The 14,432-nt window shown below is 47.8% G+C and overlaps 1 pseudogene; it reads right to left on the bottom strand.

Annotated features, from left to right (window-relative positions):
• Positions 1-12,164: 12,164 nt before the first annotated feature.
• Positions 12,165-12,935, bottom strand: LOC129550917 (mitochondrial import receptor subunit TOM20 homolog pseudogene; annotated as a pseudogene).
• Positions 12,936-14,432: the final 1,497 nt, after the last annotated feature.

Here is a 14,432-nt window from a genome sequence, read left to right as displayed (position 1 = left end):
CCTTTGGATTCTGTCCCCTTTTGTAAATTGCTATAACTGCCAAGACCGTGTCTAAAGAAAACTTCTTAAATCTACTGATGAGATGAGTAAAACTCAAACACATGTCCTTGGACCACTGTCTTCCAACATGCCAATCTTCACACTGTATTAAGTGAAAAAGGAAAATGCAGATCTGATACGGAATTTGCCAACCACAAAACCCCAGCTTTTCTGATGCAGGCGGCTTTTCACCAGAACGTGGGAGGCTCTGAGCGACACAGGAGGCACTCCCTCAGTGCTGGAGGGTGCACGGTCTGCAGGGGACACCGCCTCAGCACCTCACCCACCTTGGGGCTCAGAGCTGAGGGGAGGACACCCCACAACGCCCCCCCGCCCCAGAGTGCTGACAACACACTGTGGACAGAACGCCCTGGCTGACTGAACTCTAGAATCAAGGGCAATCTTGGAACTGAAAACTCTTGAGGCAGACCTGAAGTCAGTTTTCCTACTATGGAACACTCCCTAAGGAGAAGACAGTTCCATAGAGAAACCGAGTTTTCGGGGAGCTGGCATGACTCCCCTGTTGAAACTTCATAGGAACAGTGAGCTCCGTGTCAGAAATTGAGAGGCACCCTGAGGTTAGCGCTTCAACTCCACATGAGACCCTAGGCCTTTGCACTCCCTCGAGAGGCATCCCAAAATATACTCACACTTCAAAAGTATTCCGGACTTCCCGGAGACAACTTGAGAGGCTCCGTGAGGCACCTGTTGCAACTCGAGAAATCCAAAAGTTTCCTGCCCCAACTCGAGAAACACTTTGTGGTTACCCCTTTCAATGCCAATTGAAGCCCGACTCCTCTGCAGTAACTTGAGCAATCTCGAGCTTTCCCTCTTAACTTACTTCCCTCACACAACACAAGAGTCTCCCTGAGTTCCCCATCGTCACTCGAAAGGAAAGCCAAACTTCTCTCTCCAGCTCCCCAAAAGCCACGATATGCCCAAGGCAACGAAACATGAGGCCATTTTTTCCTGAAGCATCTGGAGTGCAATCCCGAATTCTCTCTTAAGAATCCATAGGAGGCTTGAATCCATATTTACAACTCAAAGGGCTCCCAAAATACCCGTATTCAATAGAGAGAAACCCCGAGTTTCTGTGCACACCTCTAGAAGAGCACCGTTTTCCCCACCTCCTCACGATATGTGTGTCCAATCCCTGCTTCAACTCATGAGGAATCCTTCCTTATTTTCCCACCACAAGAGGAGGCCTCTGTCTCCTATTGAAACTCGTGTGCTCTCCCGTGGATCCTGCTGCAAGGATAAAAGACTCTGAGTTCTTCCTCCATCCGAGGTAGGTCCTGATGTCCTTGCACAGCTCCAATGAAACACCGAGTATCCCTTCACAACATGATGGGTGACCTGACACCCATGCTGAGACTATAGAAAATGTCCTATTGAACCACCAGAGCAGGAACAGAGGACTGACTCATGTTTTACACCTCGAAGAGAAAACAGAATTCTATACGTCAAATCGAGATGAGGCTGACTCCCCAGTAGAACCTACATAGTAACCCCGCTATCCCTGTCGCCCCTGGAGAGGAACACACAGTTGACTGACTCAAGGCTAGATGTGGCAGCCTTCCTCTGCCGCCCCACGAGAGGAATCTCAAAGTTCCCCTTCCGACAGGAAAGGAGACCTGACATCCCTGGGGCAACACGAGCGAGTTCCTGAGATGCAAGTTGCAACTCAAGGGAAACCCAGGCTTCCCGCTGCAACGCGAGAAAAATCACAAGATTCTCCCCTCGATGCGAGATGAGGAAATTTTCCGCTGCAGAGTCAAAGAGAAATCCCACATTCCCACCTGAAACTCAAATGGGTACTTGACACCGCTTATGTGACTCAAAATTTTCCCCGATATAGCCATCCCCACAGGAGAGGAGCACCCAATATAAGGACTCAACTCTAGATGAGGCCCTATTCCTCTGTCGTGCCTCAAGAGCAATCCAGACCTTCCCCTTCCAACACGAGAGGAGACCTGATTTTCCTGGGACAACACGAGCGAGTTCCTGAGGTCCGAATCGCTACTCGAGAGGGACCCCAATCTTCCTGCTGCAATTCGAGAAGAACAACAAGATTCTCCACTGAAGGCGAGATGAGGAACATTTCCACTGCAGATTCTCAAGAGAAATCCCACATTCCCTCTGGAAACTCGAAAGGTTACTTACCATCCTTTATGCGACTCAAAACTACACCGTCATACCCGGCCCCACTCGAGAGGAACACCGTTTCCTGCCACAACTGACAAAGTGCCCTGTTTCCCAGTCCTCCTTTCCAAGTGACAGTCTACTCCCCTGCTTTGTCTCAGTGGAATCGAGAATTTCCCGTCACACATTATGAGGAGGCCAATATGACCTTGAAACTCGGGAGGATCCCCGTGGTTTCAAAACACAATTCAAAAAGATACCGATGTCCCCAACCACTCGTGATATTGTCTGATTCAATTGCATCGATTCCAATCTAACGTCAAGTATCAATTCACAAGGCGAATGGAGACTTGATTTTCCAAGCATTCTCGATACAATCTTCAGGTACAAATCCAACTCGACTGTGGCCTAACACCCCTTTTGCAACTAGAGAATAATGCGGAGTTCCATGTCTGAACGCGGGACGAGGCCTGACTCCCCAGGTGAATTTTGAGAGCAACCACGAGAACCCTGTTTCCATTGGAGAGGAATCATGAGTTGACGGACTCAAATCTAGATGCAGACTTGTTTCTCTGCAGCGACTCCAAAGGAATCCCGAGGTCCCCTCAAATGGAAAAGCTTTCTGTCTTCCCAGAGACAACACGGAGGCTCCCTGATATTCCTGTCGTTACTCGAGAGGACACAGCAACTTGAGAAAAACATCGAGATTCCTCCTTCAAAGCAAGAACAGGCCCTTTTTCCTGCAACGCCTAGAGAGAAGTCCCGAGTTCCTTATAAAAATTCAATATGTGGCTTGAATTCCTTGATGCAACTCAAGAGCATCACAGAGATACCCGTCCCGATGAGAGAAGAACTCCGAATTTCCAGCCACAATATAAGAGGAACCCCATGATCACAACTCAGCTGAAGACAAGGGCCATTCCACTTTCAAATGACGAGGAATCCCCACTTCCCCTAGCAACACTAGATGAGTCCTGTCACTTCTATTGACACTCAAGGGCAACCCCGTGGATTCTGCAGCAAGGTCCAAGGACTCCGAGTTCACACTCAACTAGAGATGGGTCATGCTTTGCTTAACCCAGCTCCAGTGAAATACGGAGTATCACCTCCCAACATGATAGTAGACATGAATCTCCCACTTTGGCTCTCGAAAAACAGTAAATTCCCGCTTGAGCAGACAGCAGATCTGACATCCCTTTCAGAACTCGGGGGAAAAGCAGAGTTCCACCTTCAACAAAGACTAGGCCTGACTTCCCAGTGGAACCTCCATAGCAACCCCAAGATCCCTGTGGCCACTGGAGAGGAACAATGAGTTTACTGACTCAAGTCTAAATGTGGCCCTCATGCCCTGCAGTGCCTCAAAAGGAATGCCGAGGTTCTACTTTCAACAAGAAAGAAGACTTGACTTCCCTGAGGCAAAACTAGGCAGTCCCAGGGGTCCACGTCGTAACTGGAGAAGACCTCCAAGCTTCTAGCCGTAATTTGAGAAAAACCATGAAATTCTGCCTTCCACGCTACAGGACGCCCCTTTCCACTGAAGCGGCTTAAAAGAAATCCCACATTCCATCTACAAACTCGAAAGAATACTCGGCACCCTCTACGCAACTCAAGAAGTTCCCCAAGATACCCGGCCAAACTCGAGAGGAGCAGCGAGGTTCCTGCCACAGCTCAAGAAGAGCCCCGCTTTCCACTCATCATCTCAAGATGAGAATCGATTCCCTTGATTCATCTGGGATGGAATCCCGATGTTCCTGTCGAATCTGAAGAGGAGGACGTTCTCCCCTTTAAACTTGAGAGGACCCCAGTGGGTCGTGCCAAAATTCAAAATGACTCCGATTTCCCCTAACTCTCGACTTAAGACCCGATTCCACTGTCCCGATTCAAATAGAACCCCCAGAATCAACTAACACCACGAAGGGAGGCCTGACTTACCAGGTCCATCATTGAGAAAAAGGGCCAGGACAGAAATTCAACTCGACAGGAATCACGCACCCCTTTAACAACTCGAAAAGAGAGCAGAGTTCCATGCCCCAACAAGAGACCTGGCATGACTCGTCTGTTGAAACTTCATAGGAACACTGAGATCCATGTCAGAACTGGAGGGGCACCCTGAGGTTAGCGCTTCAACTCCGGATGAGGCCCTAGGCCTTTGCACTCACTCGAGAGGCATTCCAAAGGCTACTCACACCTCAAAAGGATTCCAGACTTCCCAGAGACCACGTGAGAGGCTCCGTGAAGCACCTGTTCCAACTCGAGGATTCCGAAAAATTCCTGCCCCAACTCGGGAAACGCTTTATGGTTACCCCTTTTAATGCAAATTGAAGCCCGACTCCTCTCTAGAGACTCAAGCAATATTGAGCTTGCCCTCGTAACTTACTTCCCTGATGCAACACGAGAGTCTCCCTGAATTCCCCGTCGTAACTCGAAAGGAAAGCCAAACTTCCCTCCACAACTAGCCAAAAGCAACGAGATGCCCAAAGCAACAATACATGAAGTCATTTTTTTCCTGCAGCGCTTAGAGAGCAATCCCGAGTTGTCTCTCAAGATTCGATAGGAGGCTTGAATCCTTATTTACAACTCAAGGGGCTACCAGAACACCCGTCTTCAATTGAGAGAAGGCACAAATTTCTGTGCACACCTCTAGGAGAGCTCCGTATTCCCCACCTCCTCATGATATGTGCATTCAATCCCTGCTCCATCTCATGAGGAATACTTCCTGCTTGTTCCACCACAAGAGGAGGCCTCTGTCTCTTATTGAAACTCGAGTGCTCTCCTGTGGATCCTGCTGCAAGGATATAGGACTCTGAGTTCCTCCTCCAACCGAGGTAGGTCCTGATGTTCTTGCACAGCTCCAATGGAACACCGAGTATCCCTTCACAACATGAAGGGAGACCTGACACCCATGCTGAGACTATAGAAAATGCCCTATTAAACCACCAGATCACTAAGCAAGGACTGACTCCTTTTTTACAACTTGATGAGAAAGCAGAATTCCATACCTCAAATCGCGAGGTTGACTCCCCAGTAGAACCTACATAATAACCCAGAGATCCCTGTTGCCACTGAAGAGGAACACAGTTGACCAACTCAAGGCTAGACGTGGCCTATTTCTTGCTGCGCCTCGAGAGGAATCCCGAAGTTCCCCTTCCAACAGAAAAGGAGACCTGACATTCCTGGGGCAACATGAGCGAGTCCTGATTTCCACGTCACATCTTGAGAGAAACCCTAACCTTCCCGCCGCAACTCGAGAAAAACCACAAGATTCCCCCATCAATGCAAGATGAGGAACATTTCTGCTGCAGCGTATCAAGTGAAATCCCACATTCCCGCTTGAAACTCGAACGGGTACTTGACACTCTTTATGCGACTCAAAAAGTTCCCCAATATAGCCATCCGCACTGGAGAGGAGCACACAATATAAGGACTCAACGCTAGATGAGGGCCTATTCCATTGCCGCGCCTCAAGAGGAATCCCGAAGTTCCCCTTCCAACACGAGAGGAGACCTGACTTCCCTGGGATAACACGAGCGAGTTCCTGAGGTCTGAATCACTACCTGGGAGGGAACCCAAGCTTCCTGCTGCAATTAGAGAAAAACCACAAAATTTTCCCCTAAAGGCGATATGAGAAATATTTCCGCTGTAGATTCTCAAGAGAAATCCCACATTCCCTCTGGAAACTTGAAAGGTTACTTACCATTCTTTATGCGACTCAAAACTACACCACCACACCTGGCCCCACTCGAGAGGAACACCCAGTTTCCTGCCACAACTGACAAAATGACCCGTTTTCCAGTCCTCTTTTCCAGAGTCGATTCCCCTGCTTTGTCTGCAATGGAATCCGGACTTTCCTGTCGCAAATTAGGAGGAGGCTGTAATCACCTTGAAACTCAGGAGGATCCCCGAAGTTTCAAAACACAATTCAAAAAGGTACCAATGTCCCCAACCACTCGTGATATTGTCTAATTATACTGCACCGATTCAAATCTACACCTCGAGTATCAATTCACAAGGCTAGTGGAGACGTGATTGCCCGAGCATTCTCGATAAAATCTTCAGGTAGAAATTCAACTCGACTGTGGCCTAACACCCCTTTTACAACTAGAGAATAATGCAGAGTTCCTTGTCTGAACACGAGTTGAGGCCTGACTCCCAAGGAGAATTTTGAGAGCAACCACGAGAACCATGTTTCCACTGGAGAGGAATCATGAGTTGACGGATTCGAATCTAGATGCAGACCTGTTTCTCTGCAGCGACTCCAAAGGAATCCCGAGGTTCCCCTTGCAAATGGAAAGGTTTTCTGTCTTCCCAGAGACAACACGGGAGGCTCCCTGATATTCCCGTTGTTACTTGAGAGGATGCAGGAACTCAAGAAAAGCATCGAAGATTCCTCCTTCAAAGTAAGAAGAGGTCCTTTTTCTCCTGCACCGCCTAGACCCAAGTTCCGAGTTCCTTCTCAAAATTCGATATGCGGCTTGAATTCCTTGGTGCAACTCAAGGGTCGCCCAGAGATACCTGTCCCGATGAAAGAAGAATTCCGATATTTCCCGCCACAATTTAATAGGAGCCCCGTGATCACATCTCACCTGATCATAATGGGCCATTCCACTTTCAACTGAAGAGGAACCCCAGCTTCACCTAGTAACACTAGACGAGTCCTGTCTCTTCTATTGACACTCACAGGCAACCCCGTGGATTCTGCAGCAAGGTCCAAGGACTCCGAGTTCACACTCAACTAGAGATGAGTCGTGTTACGCTTAACCCAGCTCCATTGGAATGCGGAGTATCACCTCCCAACATGATCGTAGGCATGAATCCCCCGCGGAGCATCTCGAAAAAGCCGAAAATTCCCGCTTGAGCAGACAGCAGATCTGACATCCCTTTCAGAACTCGGGGGAAAAGCAGAGTTCCACCTTCAACAAAGACTAGGCCTGACTTCCCAGTGGAACCTTCATAGCAACCCCAAGATCCCTGTGGCCACTGCAGAGGAACACTGAGTTTACCGACTCAAGTCTAAATGTGGCCCTCATGCCCTGCAGCGCCTCGAAAGGAATCCCGAGGTTCTACTTTCAACACGAAAGGAGACCTGACTTCCCTGAGGCAACACTAGTGAGTCCCAGATGTCCACATGGTAATTCGAGAAGACCTCCATGCTTCAAGCCGTAACTCGAGAAAAACCATGAAATTCTCCCCTCCACGCTACAGGGCGACCCTTTCCGCTGCAGCGGTTCAAAAGAAACCCCAAATTCCGTTTTCAAACTCGAAAGTACACTCGGCACCCTCTTCGCAACTCAAGAAGTTTCCAGAGATACCCGGCCAAACTCGAGAGGAGCAGCGAGGTTCCTGCCACAGGTCAAGAAGAGCCCCGTTTTCCACTCATCATCTCAAGATGAGGATCGATTCCTTGATTCGTCTGGGATGGAATCCCGATGTTCCCTTCAAATCCCCTTTAAACTTGACAGGACCCCGGTGGGTCAAGCCACAATTCAAAATGACACCGCTTTCCCCTTCCACTCGACTTAAGACCTGATTCCACTGTACCGATTCAAATAGAACCCCCGGGTCAACTAACACCACGAAGGGAGGCCTGACTTCCCAGGTGCATCATTGAGAAAATGCCCAGGACAGAAATTCAACTCGACAGGAATCACGCACCCCTTTAACAACTCGACAAGATAGCGGAGTTCCATGCCTCAACAAGAGACGTGGCATGACACGCCTGTTGAAACTTCATAGGAACACTGAGATCGATGTCAGAACTGGAGAGGCACCCTGAGTTTAGCGCTTCAACTATAATTGAGACCCTAGTCCTTGAAATCACTAGAGAGGCATCCCAAAGGTCACTCACACCTCAAAAGGATTCCGGACTTACTAGAGACCACTTGAGAGCCTCCGTGAGGCACCTGTTGCAACTCGAGTAATCCGAAAGATTCCTGCCCCATCTCGAGAAAGATTTTGTGGTTCCCCTTTCAATGCGAATTGAAGCTCGACTCCTCTGCAGTGACTCGAGTAATCTCGAGCATTCCCTCGTAACTTACATCCCTGAGTTCCCCGTCGTAATTCGAAAGGAAAGCTAAACTTCCCACCGCAGCTCGCCAAAAGCCACGAGATGCCCCAGGTAACGAAACATGAGGCCATTTTTTTCCTGCAGCGCCTGGAGAGCAATCCGAGATCTCTCTAAAGATTCAATAGGAACCTTGAATCCATAATTACAACTCAAGGGCCTCCCAGAATACCCGTCTTCAATCGAGGGAAGTCCCGAGTTATTGTGCACACCTCTAGAAGAGCTCCGTATTCCCCACCTCCTCATGATATGTGCATTCAATCCCTGCTTCAACTCATGAGGAATCCTTCCTTCTTCTCCCACCACAAGAGGAGGCCTCTGTTTCCTATTGAAAGTCGAGTGCTCTCCTGTGGATCCTGCTGCAAGGATAAAGGACTCTGAGTTCCTCCTCCAACCGAGGTAGGTCCTGATGTCCTTGCACAGCTCCAACGGAACACCGAGTATCCCTTCACATGATGGGAGAACTGACACCCATGCTGAGACTATAGAAAATGCCCTATTTAATGACCAGAGCAGGAATAGAGGACTGACTCCTCTTTTACATCTCAATGAGAAAGCGGAATTCCATACCTCAAATGGAGATGAGGCTGACTCCCCAGTAGAAATTACTTAGTAACGCTGAGATCCCTGTTGCCACTGGAGAGGAACTCACAGTTAACCGACTCAAGGCTAGATGTGGCCCTATTCCTCTGCCGCACCTCGAGAGGAATCCGAAATTTCCCCTTCCAACACGAAAGTTGACCTGACATACCTGAGCCAACACTAGCGAGTTCCTGAGGTCCAAGTCGCAACTCGAGAGAAACCCCAAGCTTCCCGCTGCAACAGGAGAAAAACAACCAGATTCTCCCCTCAATGTGATATGAGGAACAATTCTGCTGCAGAGTCTCAGCAGATATCCCACATTCCCACTTGAAACTAGAACAGGTACTTGACACCCTTTATGTGACTCAATAAGTTCCCCGATATAGCCGTCCCCACTAGAGAGGAGCAACCAATATAAGGATTCAACTCTAGATGAGGCCCTGTTCCTCTCCCGTGCCCCGAGAGGAATCCTGACCTTCCCCTTCCAACATGAGAGGAGACCTGACTTACCTGAGACAACACGAGCGAGGTCCTGAGGTCCCAATCGATACTCGAGAGGGACCGCAAGGTTCCTGCTTCAATTCGAGGAAAGCCATAAGTTCTCCCCTACGGTGAGATGAGGAACATTTCCGCTGCTGATTCTCAGGAGAAATCCCAAATTCCCTCTGGAAACTCGAAAGGTTACTTACGATCCTTTATGCGACTCAAAACTACACCATCATACCCGGCCCCACTCGAGAGGAACACACAGTTGCCTGCCACAACTGACAAAGTGCCCCGTTTTCTTGTCCTCTTTTCCAGATGAGAGTCGATTCCCCTGCTTTGTCTGCAATAGAATCCGGACTTTCCCGTCGCACATTATGAGGAGGTCGGTATCACCTTGAAATTCGGGAGGATCCTCGGGGTTTCAAAACACAATTAAAAAAGGAACCGATGTCCCCAACCGCTTGTGATATTGTCTGATTCCACTGCACCGATTCCAATCTATCCTCGAGTATCAACTCACAAGGCGAGTGGAGACCTGACTGCCCGAGCATTCTCGATACAATCTCTAGGTAGAGATTCAACTCGACTGTGGCCTAACACCCCTTTTACAACTAGAGAATAATGCGGAGTTTTATGTCAGAACCCGAGACGAGGCCTGTCTCCTCAGGTGAATTTGAGAACAACCACGAGAACCCTTTTTTCACTGGAGAGGAATCATGAGTTGACGGACTCGAATTTAGAGGTAGACCTGTTTCTCTGCAGTGACTCCAAAGGAATCCTGAGGTTCCCCTTGCAAATGGAAAGGCTTTCTGTCTTCCCAGAGACAAAACGGGAGGCTCCCTGATATTCCCGACATTACTCGAGAGGATGCAGCAACTCGAGAAAAACATCGAGATTCCTCCTTCAAAGCCAGAAGAGGCCCCTTTTTTCCTGCATCGCTTAGAGCCAAGTCCCAAGTTCCTTCTCAAAATTCAATATGCGACTTAAATTCCTTGATGCAACTCAAGGGTCGCCCAGAGATACGTGTCCTAATGAGAGAAGAACTCCGAATTTCCCACCACAATTTAAGAGGAGCCCCGTGATCACACCTCACCTGATCATAATGGACCATTCTACTTTCAACTGAAGAGGATTCCCAACTTCCCTTAGCAAGACTAGACGAGTCCTCTCACTTGTATTGACACTCGCGGGGGACCACGTGGATTTTGCAACAAGGTCCAAGGACTCCAAGTTCACACTCAACTATAGATGAGTCGTGTTGCACTTAATCCAACTCCAGTCGAATACGGAGTAACACCTCCCAAGATGATCGTAAGCATGAATCTCCCTCTGAAACTTTCGAAAAAGCCGATATTTCCCGCTTGAGCAGACAGCAGGCCTGACATCCGTTTTACAACTCGGGGGGAAAGCTGTTTTCCATCTTCAACAAAGACTAGGCCTGACTTCCCAGTGGAACCGCCATAGCAACCCCAAGATCCTTGTGGCCACTGGAGAGGAACACTGAGTTTACCGACTGAAGTCTAAATGCGGCCCTCATGCCCAGCAGCGCCTCGAAACGCATTCCGAGTTTCTACTTTCAACACGAATGGAGACCTGACTTCCCTGCAGCAACACTAGCGAGTCCCAGAGGTCCACGTCGTAACTCGAGAAGACCTCCAAGCTTCAAGCCACATCTCGAGAAACACCAAGAAATCACCCCCTCCACGCTCCTTTCCCCTGCAATGGCTCAAAAGAATTCCCACATTCCCTCTTCAAACTCGGAAGAATACTCGGCACCCTAAGGGAAATGATAGAAGTTCCCGAGATACCCAGCCAAACTCGAGAGGAGCAGCGAGCTTCCTGGCACAGCTCAAGAAGAGCCCCGTTTTCCACTCGTCATCTCAAGATGAGGACCGATTCCCTTGATTCGTCTGGTATGGAATCCCAATGTTTCATTTGAATCTGAAGGGGAGGACGTTCTCCCCTTTATTTATTTATTTTTTTAAGTACCAAGGATCTTTATTCTTAGGTCTGATATTTAATCTATGGCTGCAGATAACATGTCACTATTCAGAGAATAAAAGGTTCCATTATCTTTCATTCAAGTCTTCAGCCACAAAGATACACCTTGTTCTCATACAAGATAAGGGTTGGCAGGGGATTGAGGAGGAACACTGAGGATAAAAGCAAACGGGAACAAAACTTTTACAAGCATATCGTCCCAGTTACCGTGAAGTTTACGTTTCAGGTTAGTTTACAAAAGTAGTGACAGAACCATAATTTCAGTGAAAATCAACACATTATATCTTTTAAAAAACCAATTCAAAAATACTAAGTCAGGAAAGCATGCAAAATTCAGAGTATAAAAAAACACAAGGGCTGGCTGCCCCAACAGGTATTTCCCTCAGAAAGAGGGATTTGAAAATGCTGCACAAAACCAAAGGAATTAGAAGCTGAATTAGCAGACCCATTTCCTCAGTTTATATATGAGGCAAGTGGGCAGGCATTAACTGGTAAAGCTTACTCAGCCAGATTAAGAATGTATAAACATCTAATTCCTGGTTCTATCTGCAACTACGTGTATCTAAAATACAAGAAGATAAATATCCAGAACACATCAAACCCACTGATTTAAAGAAAACATTTCAAGGGAGGGGGTGAAGTTGTTATTATAGCATAGCAGCACATTACACATATTTAAGAGATTAAATAAAAGAAATAATCTCTTATTTTAATGCTCATTTTTGATCAACACAAGTTTCCAGCCAACTTTCTGATGCAGAGCAAAACAAGTATATTCTTCAGTTTTCTTCTACACTGTTTTGGGCCTATCTTCCAAAACTGAGCACTGGGTATTTTTAATGTAAGTAATGGGATGTTATTTGTACATTTTAATTACACATTTTAGGAATAAACAAATGCATATTTCAGTAATTCATAGTGTATTTATAAAATGAAAAGCTCTCTATCAAAATACACTTTTCACTGGGAAAAATAAATAAAACAGACAAATGGATCTACACAAAGTAAAAATTAACTTTGGTAGACTTCACTGTGGAGGACAGTCCATAACAAGCTTATTTGCCCTTCCTCCCCCAGAGCCGGTCATCTTCTGAGTTAAGATTTTAAAAATACGCTTTAATTGAGATAATTATGTTGACATTTGTTTCTCATTCCACATCATCTTCAGCCAAGCTCTGAGCACTTACAATTCTCTGACTAATTGTTGGGAGCTTAGTCAGAAGCATCTGGAACACTGGTGGTGGAAGAATTTGTTGCAACACTTGCAGTAACTGCTGTGGCTGTCCACACACAGCAATTGCATTTGTCAGATGGTCCACACCCTTCTCATATTCACCTTGAGCTAGTAATTCTTCATCAAGTTGTATTTCTTCCAGAAAGAATTTCTGAGCGGCTTCAGCATCTTTAAGGTCAGGTAACTTGGAAAGCCCAGCTCTCTCCTTGGCAAGCTTCTGTTTCTTTCTTCGTTCTCGCAGCCGGTTCTTGAAGTTGGGGTCACTCTGTCTCTTGCCGTCGAAGTAAATGCAGTAACCGATGAAAAGGGCCCCGCACATGCCGGCGGCGATGGCGCTGTTCCGGCCCACCATCTTCTCTCCACCGAGGAGCCGGGTCGGCTGCGGCGGGGCCCGCAAAAGAGCCATTGAAGGTGACGCCTCGGAGCCGAGTGCATGGCACAGCTCAGATGCCCGCCCCGTTCTCCCCTTTAAACTCGAGAGGACTTCGGTGGGTAGTGCCACAATTCAAAATGACAGCGCTTTCCTCTTCTGCTCGACTTAAGACCTGATTCCACTGTATCGATTGAAAGAGAACCCCCGGGATCAACTAACACCACGAAGGGAGGCCTGACTCCCCAGGTGCATCACTGAGAAAAAGCCCCAGGACAGAAATTCTACTCCACAGGAATCTCGTACCCCTTTAACACCTCAAAAAGTTAGCAGAGTTCCATGCCTCAACAAGAGACCTGGCATGACTCCCCTGTTGAAACTGCGTAGGAACACTGAGATCCATGTCAGAACTGGAGAGGCACCCTGAGGTTAGCGATTCAACTCCAGATGCGACCCTAGGCATTTGCACTCACTCGAGAGGCAGCCCAAAGTCTACTCACACCTGAAAATGATTCCGGACATCCCAGAGACAATTTGAGAGGCTCCGTGAGGCACCTGTTGCAACTCGAGGAATTCAAAAGATTCCTGCCCCAACTCGAGAAACATTTTGTGGTTACCCCTTTCAATTCGAATTGAAGCCCGACTCCTCTGCAGTGACTCGATCAATCTCGAGCTTCCCCTCGTAACTTTCTTTCCTGATGCAACACGAGAGTCTTCCTGAATTCTTCGTCGTAACTGGAAAGGAGCCAGACTTCCCTCCTAAACTTGACAAAAGCCACGAGATGACCAAGGCAATGAAACATGAGGCCATGTTTTACCTGGAGCATCTGTAGAGCAATCTTGAGTTCTCTCTCAAGATTCGATAGGAGGCTTGTATCCACATTTACAACTCAGTGGGCTCCCAGAATACCCGTCTAAATCGAGAGAAGCTCCGAGTTTCTGTGCACACCTCTAGAAGAGTTCCGTATTCCCCAGCTCCTCATGATATGTATGTTCAATCCCTGTTTCAACTGATGAGGAATCTTTCCTTCTTCTCCCACCACAAGAGGAGGCCTCTGTCTCCTACTGAAACTCTCCTAAGGATCCTGCTGCAAGGATATAGGACTCTGAGTTCCTCCTTCAACCGAGGTAGGTCCTGATGTCCTTTTACAGGTCCAATGGAACACTAGTATCCCTTCACAACATGATGGGAGATCTGACACCCACGCTGAGACTATAGAAAATGCTTTTTTGAACCGCCAGAGCAGGAACCTGGGACTGACTCCTCTTTTACAACTCGATGAGAAAGCAGAATTCCATTCCTCAGATGGAGACGAGGCTGACTCCGCAGTAGAACCTACATAGTAACCCCGAGATCACTGTCACCACTGGAGATGAACACACAGTTGACTGACTCAAGGCTAGATGTGACCCTATTCCTCTGCCGTGCCTCGAGAGAAATCCCAAAGTTCCCCTTCCAACAGGAAAGGAGACCTGACATCCCTGGGGAACACAAGCGAGTTCCTGAGGTCCAAGTC

The sequence above is a fragment of the Moschus berezovskii genome, chromosome 18 (genome assembly GCF_049115385.1).
Source record: "Moschus berezovskii isolate FMDL1 chromosome 18, NW_MosBer_1.0, whole genome shotgun sequence".
NCBI lineage: Eukaryota > Metazoa > Chordata > Mammalia > Artiodactyla > Moschidae > Moschus > Moschus berezovskii.
Note: the sequence above shows the minus strand (reverse complement) of the source record. Positions and strands in the feature narration are given on the sequence as shown.